Here is a 12,421-nt window from a genome sequence, read left to right as displayed (position 1 = left end):
TAATAGTGGATAATATTTATCAATCTCTCTCCCAAGTTTTGATTTCTTCCTTGGCCTCTTCTCTTATTCCAATATGGGAAAAGTAAAGAGGGTAATATAATGCTTCCCCTCACCTCTAAGTTGGATTTGCAAACATTAACTACTTTGGGTGGGGGAAGAGGGAAAGGTGTATTTCCCTTCTGTTTTGTCACAATGCTCATAAATATATAATGCTTTTATTTTTATTTTTAAGTAAGTGTAAAAAGGAAGGAATTCATTCAAGTCTATAGGTTGTAATGTACAGTTGACCCTTGAACAATGTAGGGGTTAGAGGAACTGATATCTGCACAAAGACCCATGTATAACTTTCAACTCCCCCAAAATTTGACTGGTAGTAGCCTACTGTTGACCAGAAACCTTACTGAAGACATGAACAGTTGATTAACACATATTTTGTATGTTATATGCATTATATACTGTATTCTTACAATAAAGTAAGCTAGAGAAACGAAAATGTTATGAAGAAAATCATAAGAGGTTAGGTGCAGTGGTTCACATCTGTAATCCCAGCACTTTGGGAGGCTGAGGCAGGATGATCACTTGAGGCCAGGAGCTCAAGATCACTATGGGCAAAACAGCAAGACCCAGTCTCTGCAAAAAATTTAAAACTTAGGTGGGCGTGGTGTACATGCCTGTAATCCCAGCTACTCAGGAGGCTGAGGCAGGAGGATCATTTGAGCCCAGGAGGGAGAGACTGCAGTGAGCTATGATTGCACCACTATATTCTAGCTTAGGCAACAGAGTGAGACCCTGTATCTATTTTTTAAAAAAGAAAGAAAGAGAGAGGTTGGGGGGAGGAGGAAGGAAGGAGGGAGAGAGAGAGGGAACAAAGGAAGGAAGGAAAGAAGGAAGGAAAGAAGGAGAAAGGAAGGGAGAAAAGGAAGGAAGAAACGAAGGAAGGAAATCGTAAGGAAGATAAAATATATTTACTATTCATTAAGTGGAAGTGGATCATCATAAATGTTTTCATTCTCATTGTCCTCATGTTCAATAGACTGAGGAGAGGTGAAAGAGGAAGGGTTGATCTTGCTGTTTTGGAGCGGCAGAGGTGGAAGAAAATCTGTGTATAAGTGGACCCATGCAATTCAAACTGTGTTGTCCAAGAGTCAACTGTACTCTTTCCTTTTAACCTGTCTTCCATAACCCAAGGCAGACAATTCCTCCTCCTGCATTAAGGATATATGGCAACTTAATATCTACCTATCTGCCATGGCTCATTAGTAAACTCACACATGAACTAGGGCACTCTCCATCTTCATTGCAGCCTGGTAGTGTTCTTCTAGTGTACTTGGCTATTATAGGTTGCTAAGCAATAATCCTAGTGCTTGCATTGTCCCCACTGATGTACAGAATGGAAGTAGACATGTGTTTGGTTACCACTGTAGTTAAACACTTCTCTCTTAGAACCATGAAAACAAGAAAAAGCAGCACAGCAACAGCAGGGTCAATATCAGGATTCTGAACAAGCCTATCTGAAGCTGTCTTTTGACTGAGTGAACTCCGAATTCATGGATCACAAATTACAGCACTGCCCCAAGGGCAATTGAATTCAGAGGTTTAATTGAATAATTTCAGAGAGGTACTGGATTTTTTCACAGGTCTCTGGTTGGACATCCTAAACCTTTTAAGATTGATTGATTTATTCATTTATATACTCACTCAATAAATAACTATTAATTTCTCACTGTGTGCCAGGCACTGGAATTCTTTTTCAGGATCATCTTCCTAAACTTTTCCAAGAATCAAGAGCCTTTCAAGCTCTGCCCCCAATATGTACATCTTCACCACTCTAGTGGTCTACCTTCTAATATAAAAAGAACTATCCGGGCACTATGGGTATAAATGCTTTCAACTAAATAAGTAGGGACACAAAAGAATTCCTTATACATATTTTGAAAAGTCTAGCCTTGTAAGTGACTTTTATTATTTTCTGCTCTCAGTGTATGGCCCACTGCTGGGCAGAGCCTCAGTACAAAGCCTATTTAAGGATATAAATAGGAATGAATTATAATTCATATTGTAATAAGCCTTAGCAGGCTCTTTCTTCACAAGGAGGCATATAACATTAGTGGGTCTGGCTGCTGATTAAACTGGTGAAAATTGACCCAGCAGGGCTACTTAAGCTGTATGATGTTTTCTTTAAACACAGGCCCTGTTTGAAACTCAGTTGCTTTGTCCTTATTATTAGGATTTCTTAACATTGGCACATGATTTAGAATGACTACTGCAAAGGAAGGAGGTAAAGAAGTACTACTAAACACCACCGGAATTAAAATTCAATAGGTAAAGGAAAAGGCAGTTTCCTATAAAACATTGTTAATCTTAGGGCTGTGTAATAAGAATAGAACTGAGCAAACTGATAGTTGAAAAAATTCTCAAAATGCAAGTTAAGCTCAGTTTGAAAAGTAGAAAAACAAGGGTAAAGAAATGAGGAACTGACATGATACATTTAACCACAGTATTTTCTATGCAACGATATGTATTTGAGTGCATGTTGGGAGCTGCTTATCAAGGTAACATGACTTTAATTTTGACAAATATGTAACAAGGATGAAGACACTTCCTTTGACCTGTTGAAATTGCAATAACAGTTTCTCTTCCTACTTTGTATATACCCACATATACACACACATTCACAAACGAGGGATTTAGAATAAAAAGTTTTGGGGGCCGGGCGCGGTGGCTCAAGCCTGTAATCCCAGCACTTTGGGAGGCCGAGGCGGGCGGATCACAAGGTCAGGGGATCGAGACCACAGTGAAACCCCGTCTCTACTAAAAATACAAAAAATTAGCCGGGCGCGGTGGCGGGCGCGTGTAGTCCCAGCTACTCAGGAGGCTGAGGCAGGAGAATGGCGGGAACCCGGGAGGCGGAGCTTGCAGTGAGCCGAGATCGCGCCACTGCACTCCAGCCTGGGCAACAGCGTGAGACTCCGTCTCAAAAAAAAAAAAAAAAAAAAAAAAGTTTTAATAGTGACTGATCATTTAATAAATAAGTACACTGCATTGCGTATGATATCAGAATAAGCAACTGCAATGTTTTCAGTACATATCATATACTGGGATAAATAATTTTAAACAAAACACATTTCTCTCTACCATACATTGAAAAGCAGTAAGAGAAATTGAAAGTACAAGAAGAGGAAAGACCACAAACTCTTGCTTGATATGTTTTCTGGTAGGTGATACATTACCTGATGGAACACATATGTACAGTTTTGTAGGTGCAAATGTGGCCACAAACTAATTAAAGTGAACACCTAATTAAATGTATAACAAATTACCTAGATCAAAATTGTGTTTGGCATCTTTAAAATGAATGAGTTAATTTAGGCCAGGCATGGTGGCTCAAGCCTGTAATCCCAGAACTTTGGGAGGTCGAGGTGGGTGGATCAACTGAGGTCAGGAGTTCGAGACCAGCCTGGCCAACATGGTGAAACCCCGTTTCTACTAAAAACACAAAAATTAGATGGGCGTAGTGGCAGGTGGCTGCAATCCCAGCTACTTGGGAGGCTGAGGCATGAGAATCGTTTGAACTCGGGAGGCGGAGGTTGCAGTGAGCTGAGATTGTGCCACTGCACTCCGGCCTGGATGACAGAGCAAGACTCCATCTCAAAAAATAAAATAAAATAAAATGAATGAGTTAATTTATAAACCTGGCCCAAGTGATTAAGGTAAAGGCAAAGTATATGTATGCAGTGTTGGTGGTAGATGTTTGGTATAAGGAAGTAAAATCAGAAAAACAGGAGGTAGAGACAGGTAGAAGAGGACAAGTAAAGACTTGCCAGTAAGAAAATTTTTAGAAGTTAGTGAAGCTGTGAAAACAGTACTAAGTTTATAAGAAAGACAGGGTAAGTGTTGGAAAGTTTGGTTCTTTAAATTTTTTTTTTTTTTAATTTTCAGGGATACAAGTGATTTTTGGTTACATGGATAAATTGTATAGTGGTGGTGTCTGAGATTTCAGTGCACCCGTCACCTGAGTAGTATACATTGTACCCAATATGTAGTTTTTTTTAATCCCTTACCCCTCCTTCTACCCTCCTGCTTCTGAGTCTCCATAGCCAATTATATCACTCTGCATGCTTTTGCATACTCATAGCTTAGCTCCCACTTCTAAGTGAGAACATGTGGTATTTGGCTTTCCATTCTAGAGTTACTTCACTTAGAATAATGGCCTTCAGCTCCATCCAAGTTGCTGCAAAAGATATCATTTCATTCTTTTTATGGCTGAGTAGTATTCCATGGTATATATATATATACCACATTTTCTTTTTCTTTTTTTTTTTTGAGATGGAGTCTCGCCCTGTTGCCAGGCTGGAGTGCAGTGGCATGATCTCGGCTCACTGCAACCTCTGCCTCCTGAGTTCAAACAGTTCTCTTGCCTCAGCCTCCCAAGTAGCTGGGACTACAGGCACCTGCCACCACACCTAGCTAATTTTTGTATTTTTAGTAGAGACGGCGTTTCCCCATGTTGGCCAGGATGGTCTCAATCTCTTAACCTTGTGATCTGCTCGCCTCAACCTCCCAAAGTGCTCTTTATCCAAACTTACTGATTGGTGGGCACTTAGGTTGGTTCCATATCTTTGCAACTGTGAATTGTGTGGCAATAAACATATACATGCAGGTGTCTTTTTAATATAATGACTTATTTTATTTTGGGTAGATACCCAGTAGTGGGGCTGCTGGATTGAATGGTAGATCTACTTTTAGTTCTTTAAGAAATTTCCATACTCGGTTGGGCGCGGTGGCTCACGCCTGTAATCCCAGCACGTTGGGAGGCCGAGGCAGGCAGATCATGAGGTCAGGAGATCGAGACCATCCTGGCTAACACAGTGAAACCCCGTCTCTACTAAAAAATAGAAAAAATTAGCCGAGCATGGTGGCGGGCGCCTGTAGTCCCAGCTACTCAGGAGGCTGAGGCAGGAGAATGGCGTGAACCCGGGAGGCGGAGTTTGCAGTGAGCCAAGATCATGTCACTGCACTCCAGCCTGGCCAACAGAGCGAGACTCCGTCTCAAAAAAAAAAAAAAAAAAGAAAGAAATTTCCATACTCTTTTCCATAAAGGTTATACTAATTTACATTCCCACCAGCAGTGTACAAGCATTCCCTTTTCACCATATCCATGCTAACATCGATTGTTTTTTGACATTTTAATAATGATCATTCTTGCCGGAGTAAAGTAGTATTTCATCGTGGTTTTAATTGCATTTCCCTGATGATTAGTGATGTTCAGCCCCTTTTCACATGTTCATTGGCCATTTGTATATATTCTTTTGAGAAATGTCTGTTCATGTCATTTGCCCACTTTTTATGGGATAATCTTTTTTTTTTTTTTCTTGCTGATTTGTTTGAGTTCCTTGTAGATTCTGGATATTAGTTATTTGTTGGATACACAGTTTGCAAATATTTTCTTCCATTCTGTGGGTTGTCTGTTTAGTCTGATGATTATTTCTTTTGCTGTACAGAAGCTTTTTAGTTTAATTAGGTCCCATTCATTTATTTTTTGCTTTATTGCATTTGCTTTTAGGGTCTTCATTATAAATTCTTTGCCTAAGCCAATGTCCAAAATAGTTTTTCCTAGGTTATTTTCTAGAATTTTTAAGGTTTCAGGTCTTAGATTTAAGTTTTTGATCAATCCTGAGTTGATTTTTGTATAAGGTAAGAGATAGGGATCCAGTTTCATTCTTGTACATGTAGCTAGCCAATTTCCCCAGCAACTTTTATTAAATAGGGTATCCTTTCCCCAGTTTATGTTTTTGTATGCTTTGTCAAGGTTGGTTGCAGGTATTTGGTTTTATTTCTGGGTTCTCTACTATGTCTGTGTGTCTACTTTTATACCAGTACCATGCTATTTCAGGAACTATAGCCTTGTAGCATAATTTGAAGGAAAGTTTGGTTCTTTTTTTTTTTCTCTTAAAAAAATTTTTTTTAGAGATTGGGTCTTGCTCTGTTGCCCAGGCTGGTCTCAAACTCTGGACCTCAAATGATCCTCCCATCTCAGCCTCCCAAAGTGCTGGGATTACAGGCATAAGTCACCACACCAAGTGAAAGTTTGGGTTTTAATGACTATGTATTACAATGTGTATTACTAAGAAGAAATAGTAAATAGTTACTCTTAGTTGGTTTAAAAAGAGAGAAAAACACTTTGGGGAAAAAAAAACAAAACAAAACCCAGCACCTAAAAATTACAACTAGCATCTATATATCAATTTATAGTTTAGAAAACACTTTGATATTATTATACTTCAGTCCTAGTTCAGCCTAGCATATACTAAACATTCAATACTTGTAAATTGAAGAAAAATTACAGTAAAATTGTTAAATTTTACATATTGTAAAGAATTTCTGGTGGTATGGGATTTCACTAAGTATTTGGAGTTAAAAGAGCTGTAATGAAAGAGATGAATGTCTTATCTACTTTTTTGAAGCCTTTTTAATCCTATAAATTTTCAATCTGCATAATTATGTGGAATTTGGATTAAGGATGGGGCTAGTAGTCAAGCTTTGGATCAAATGGAATAAATATGTGGTCAAGTACAAGTGTAAAAACAATAAACAGGGTAGGCCAGGCACAGTGGCTCATGCTTGTAATCCCAGCACTTTGGGAGGCCAAGGTGGGCGGATCACCTGAGGTTGGGAGTTCGAGACCAGCCTGGCCAACATTGGGAAACCCCGTCTCTATTAAATATACAAACTTAGCCAGGCGTGGTGGCACATGCCTGTAATCCCAGCTACTCGGGAGGCTGAGGCAGGAGAATTGCTTAAACCCGGGAGGCAGAGGTTGCGGTGAAGCGAGATCGCGCCATTGCACTCCACCCTGGACAACAAGAGTGACACTCCGTCTTGGGGAAAAAAAAAACCAAAAAACACCAAAAGAAACCAAAAACAAAAACAATAAACAGGGCCAACGACAATAAGCATCCCAAATCACTGGAGTTATCCATTTGATTATTGTATTAGTGGGTTGCCTGCTAGATGTCAGTCAGTTTTCTTAGATAAATTTTATCGTTAAGTACAAGATGAATAATCATAAATTGCCGCAAAAGCATTAATAGAAGGTGAATGAAATACATTTTAAATTATTTCCCAAATTGCATTTAAAATACCTTCTGGCCTATAATCTCACTGACTCTGGGGGCTGAGACAGGAGGATCGCCTGAGTTCAGGAGATTGAGACCAGCCCAGGCAACACAGCAAGACCTTGTCTCTACAAAAACAAAAATTAAAAAACTAGCTGGGTGAAGTAGTGTAGTGTGCACCCATAGTCCCAGCAACTCTGGAGGCTGAGGTGGGAGGATCACTTGAACCCAGGACTTTGAGTCTGCAGTGAAGTATGATCATGTCACTGAACTTCAGTCTGGGTGACAGGGCAAGGCCCATCTCTAAAAAATAAAAATAAAATAAAATATCCCCTGAAATTATGTCTTTAAAATGCAAAATCTTGAAGAATGCATCCCCAGTAAAATTTTAAAGATAGTTTTAGATTTTTTTTTTTTTTTGAGATGGAGTTTTGCTCTGTCGCTCAGGCTGGAGTGCAATCCACGATCTCAGCTCACTGCAACCCCTGCCTCCCAGGTTCAAGCGATTCTCCTGCCTCAGCCTCCAGAGTAGCTGGGATCACAGGCGCCCGCCACCACACCCAGCTAATTTTTTGTATTTTTAGAAGAGAAGGGGTTTCACCATGTTGGCCAGGCTGGTCTTGAACTCCTGACCTCAGGTGATCCACCCGCCTTGGCCACACAAAGTGCTGGGATTACAGGCGTGAACCACCACGCCTGGCCAGTTTTAGATTCTATTGTATAAGAGAAAGGCTAGTTCTCTACCTTGGGATTTGATTTCATCCGTTGCTTTCTCCACCACATTGTTGGTGGCCTCTTTTACAGGAACGTCTGGCACACTCTGTAAAGTCTTTGAAAAGAGAAAAAAAATCACCAATTTCAATGTGACTTGATTTTCCACAAAGTTGTATAAATTATTCCAAGTAAAGGAAAGTTTATTGCTTTGTAAGAGTTAACCAAACATCCCTAGTTAATTTTTCTGGGATATAATGTTGTATACTAGAAGCAAAGAGGTAATCACAGTGTATTTTTTGCATTTACAAGATAAAATGTGTTGGTTCAAAATGTCATCACATCTTCCTATTACTAACAAAGTAATACGCTAGGAATCATTTTAGATGACATTAATTCTTGAATTATACAACACTTTATAGAAACATGATTTGAAACTATAGCATAGGGAAATCAGACCTTTGGAAATGCTACTGTTTTACTGCTAGAATCACTTTCTGTATTTGTGGCAAAAAGAAAAAGCATTTCATCTTAACTGAGAAAGTATTAATTTTATGAATAGCAACAAAATAGTTTTTGTATACATGCTAATGTACTTTAAAAATCTGACAATAGAATTTTTTTTTTTTTTTTTGGGAGACACAGTTTCACCCTTGCCCAGGCTGGAGTGCAGCGGCACAATCTCAGCTCACTGCAACCTCCACCTCCTGGGTTAAAGTGATTCTCGTGCCTTGGCCTTCCAAGTAGCTAGGATTACAGGCATGCACTACCATGCCCAGATAATTTTTGTATTATTAGTAGAGATGGAGTTTCGTCATGTTGGCCAGTCTGGTCTCAAACTCCTGACCTCAAGTGATCCACCTCGGTCTCCCAAAGTGCTGGGATTACAGGTGTCAGCCATCGACAATCAGTAGGATATTTTAAAAACTCACATTAGTCAACTCACTTGTGAATCTATAGGACTATTTTCAATTGCCTCCCCTTTTCTATGAAATGTTTTTCTTTATTGTAGCCTTGTATTTATTTAAACACAAAGTTACTTAAATGATTAACCTGGAAATTACATTTTCAGCACGATAGTAAAGTGATCCTAAAAGCTGGTCGTTACAGTTTTTAGGATAACTTTAGAAAGAATTCTTTATTTATCTGTAATTTATAACAGCTCTTCACAAATAATTTACCTGTCTATGGAAGTTTCCCACAACTTACTCAAATGAATCAGCTTAATAATCAACATGAGTTTGTCCTTTCCCTTTTGCAATTTTATTTATCTTTTTGAATACCCACATCTTTTCTTTTACATAAGAAAATTGATTTATCTTGTTTATTCTCCAGCATTAATATCTGATTTATTCATGCCAACTCTACCTCATGAAGCTCATTCACTTCAGTTGAGTTCCATTTCCTCTTTTTGTCTTTTCCATTTTCCTGAAATAGAAACAGTGTTAGTAAATGGCATCCAAAAAGAGCTGTGGATTAAACTACTGTCTTATACTTTAATACAGTAAGCTTTTAACTTTTAAAAATTTCACATAATGAGTAAATATCATGCCAAATAAAATTACACAAAGTAGTTGTATCAACAAATTCAAACAATAACAGACTTTTATATATAATCAAGGAATGCCAACCAACTAGAAGCAGGTCGCCATGACTCAACTGTTATTTTGACCCCCTTTTCAGCATTTCTGTCAAAACTTGATGCAGAATACTTCAACCAAAAAGAGAAATAATTAAATGATAGACTATGATTTTGCATCTCAGTTTTCCCAAGAACGTTGAATCTCAAATCTTCTCATAAATGTAATAAACCTATGTAGGACAAGAACCTGATCAGGTCTGACTTCCTCTTGAGATGTTGACTCATTCATCTGGACTCCAAAAGGTATCACCAAATGGTACAGAAGAATATTACTAGACCAGTATTAATAACAAAAAGAAAGAAATATTAATAAACATCACAAAGTACTCTATAAGTTAAAAAATCTCCCTTGCTCCTGCCCTCACCTCACTCCACAATTCTATTGAATGATAAATTCTCAACTGCTGAACTTTTCCAACTGTATTACTGTTATGGCTGTTGCTACTGACCAAAGCTAGATCATTGCTCAGGGATACAAGAAAACTCACCATAGTAATCATCGCTACTATCATTAAAAAAAAAAAAAAAAAAAAAACAGTAATGCAATTGCATTTTTTAACATGATTGTCATCCTCATTAATTTTTGAGATAACAAGGTGAGGTAAAGCGAAACTTTTATGGCTACCTAATTCATGCAAGAAAGGTAGATAGAGAACAGAATAATAATATCTCAAAAAGCATTTTTTTTTTGGCAAGGGAGAATTCCAGAAGAATGTGACTTATCTGGTTTATTTATTCATATCGAGGTATTAAATAATTACCAGATCCCCACTTTACTGCAAATGACTGTAGATTCACAGATTATTAAATCACTGCCATGCCAAAAATCATTTAAGAGTTTATGTATATATGAGCTAGGTATTGTGTAAAGACGAAATTATATTCACACAGTCTCTGCCTCCAGGACAGTTACAGTCTAGATACTCTAATTTGAAATAGTATGTATCTAATGCTCTAACGTATTCCCTTTTCTTTTCCTTTCTTTTCTTTTCTTTTCCTTTTTTTTTTCTTTTCTTCTTCTTTTTGTTTTTTTTACAGAGTCTCACTCTGTTGCCCACACTGGAGTGCAGTGGCACAATCTCGGCTCACTGCAACCTCCGCCTCCTAGGTTCAAGTGATTCTCCTTCCTCAGCCTGCCAAGTAGCTTGGACTACAGGTGCTCACCACCACGCCTGGTTAATTTTTGTACGTTTAGTAGAGATGGGTTTTCACCATGTTGGCCATGCTGGTCTTGAACTCCTGACCTCAAGTGAGCCACCCTCCTCGGCCTCCCAAAGTGCTGAGATTACAGGTGTGAGGCACCACACCTGGCCATTCCCTTTTCTTTTTATCAACATAACACGTTCTAGCTAAATAAACCAAAAGTACTGCCTTTGGAGAGAAAAGTTTCCAACATTTAAAAATAGCTGCCTCAAAGCCTTTTTGAAGCACTTAATAAATAATAAATAATAGAAAATAAATGTATGTGATAGCTCCCAACTGTATATTCTCAACAGCCTCATTTCTTTGCTTATGGTGTCCATCTCCTGAAATTGCTGAGAAGCTTCCTTCCATTTCTTTTAAAATCTATTTGGTTTGCATGCATTCAGATACATTCAACTCAATAAGCCTTTATTGGGTGCTTTCTATATGCAGGCAAATGTTGGGGCTTAAAAGGATTAATATGACCTGCCTTAAAGAGTTTCCAGTTTAGGCCGGGTGCAGGGGTTCACGCCTGTAATCCCTGCACTTTAGGAGGCCAAGGCGGGTGGATCACCTGAGGTCAGGAGTTCAAGACCAGCCTGGCCAACATAGTGAAACCCTGTCTCTACTAAAAATACAAAAAAGTAGCCGGGTGTGTTGGCAGGTGCCTGTGATTCCAGCTACTCAGGAGGCTGAGGCAGGAGAATCGCTTGAACCTGGGAGGCGGAGGTTGCAGTGAGCCGAGATCATGCCATTTGCACTCCAGCCTAGGCAACAAGAGCGAAACTCTGTCTCAAAAAAAAAAAAAAGTTCCCAGTTCAGTGAGGGAAACAGATGCAATTCAATCTGCAAAGTAAAAGAGTAGAGGTACACACAAAATGTTAAGGAACAAAGAAATAAGCAATTAATTTTCCCAGGGTAGTTATGGATGTTCTCACAAAGGAAGTTGGATAGTAAAAGACTAGTAAGAAAGTTTTGTGTAAAGGAGGGGGGAAGGATATTTGAGGCAGAAGGAACAAAGGAACAAGGATATTTGAAGCAGAAGGAACAAACACTCCAGGTTCAAAAAGTGTTCGAAGAATTCATATAGCAGATATGCTGATATGGAGAAACTGTTAGTGGTCTGGATAGAAGATCAAATCAGCTACAACATTCCCTTAAGCCAAAGCCCAATCCAGAACAAGGCCCTAACTTCTCTTCAATTCTGTGAAGGCTGAGAGAGGTGAGAAAGCTGCAGAGGAAAAGCTGAAAACTAGCAGAAGTTGATTCATGGGGTTTAAGGAAAGAAGACATCTCCATAACTTAAAAGTGCAAGGTGAAGCTGCACGTGCTGATGTAGAAGTTGCAGCAAGTTACCCAGAAGATTTAACTAAGATCATCAATGAAGATGGCTACACTAAACAATGGATTTTCCATGCAGACAAAACAGCCTTCTATTGGAAGAAGATGCTATCTAGGATTTCATAGCTGGAGAGAAGTCAACGTCTGGCTTCAAAGCTTCAAAGGACAGTCTGACTCTCTTGTTTGGGGCTAATGCAGTTGGTGACTTTAAAGTGAAACGAATTCTCATTTATCATTTCAAAAATCCTAACCTTTAAGAATTATGCTGGATCTATTCTGCCTGTACTCTATAAATGGAACAACAAAGTCTGGATGACAGCACATCTGTTTACAGTATGGTTTATGGAATATTTTAAATACACCCTTGAGATCTACTGCTCAGGAAAATTGATTCCTTTCAAAATATTACTGTTCATTGACAGTACACTTG

The 12,421-nt window shown here is 38.7% G+C and overlaps 1 protein-coding gene across 4 annotated transcripts in view; it reads right to left on the bottom strand.

Moving 5' to 3' along the window:
• The window catches only part of EFCAB5 (EF-hand calcium binding domain 5), a 184,526-nt gene that overhangs the window by 162,893 nt on the left and 9,212 nt on the right, over window positions 1-12,421 (bottom strand). For all 4 annotated transcript variants that reach the window (XM_015438107.4, XM_074018922.1, XM_074018923.1 and 1 more), the window contains exons 2-3: window positions 9,195-9,254; window positions 7,860-7,944 (exon numbers count right to left, since the gene is read on the bottom strand). The gene's annotated coding sequence lies outside the window, so the exon portion shown is untranslated. The remainder of the gene's footprint in view (window positions 1-7,859; window positions 7,945-9,194; window positions 9,255-12,421) is intronic.

Source organism: Macaca fascicularis, chromosome 16, assembly GCF_037993035.2.
Source record: "Macaca fascicularis isolate 582-1 chromosome 16, T2T-MFA8v1.1".
In the NCBI taxonomy this organism is placed as follows: domain Eukaryota; kingdom Metazoa; phylum Chordata; class Mammalia; order Primates; family Cercopithecidae; genus Macaca; species Macaca fascicularis.
This window is presented reverse-complemented; position numbering and strand designations above follow the sequence as displayed.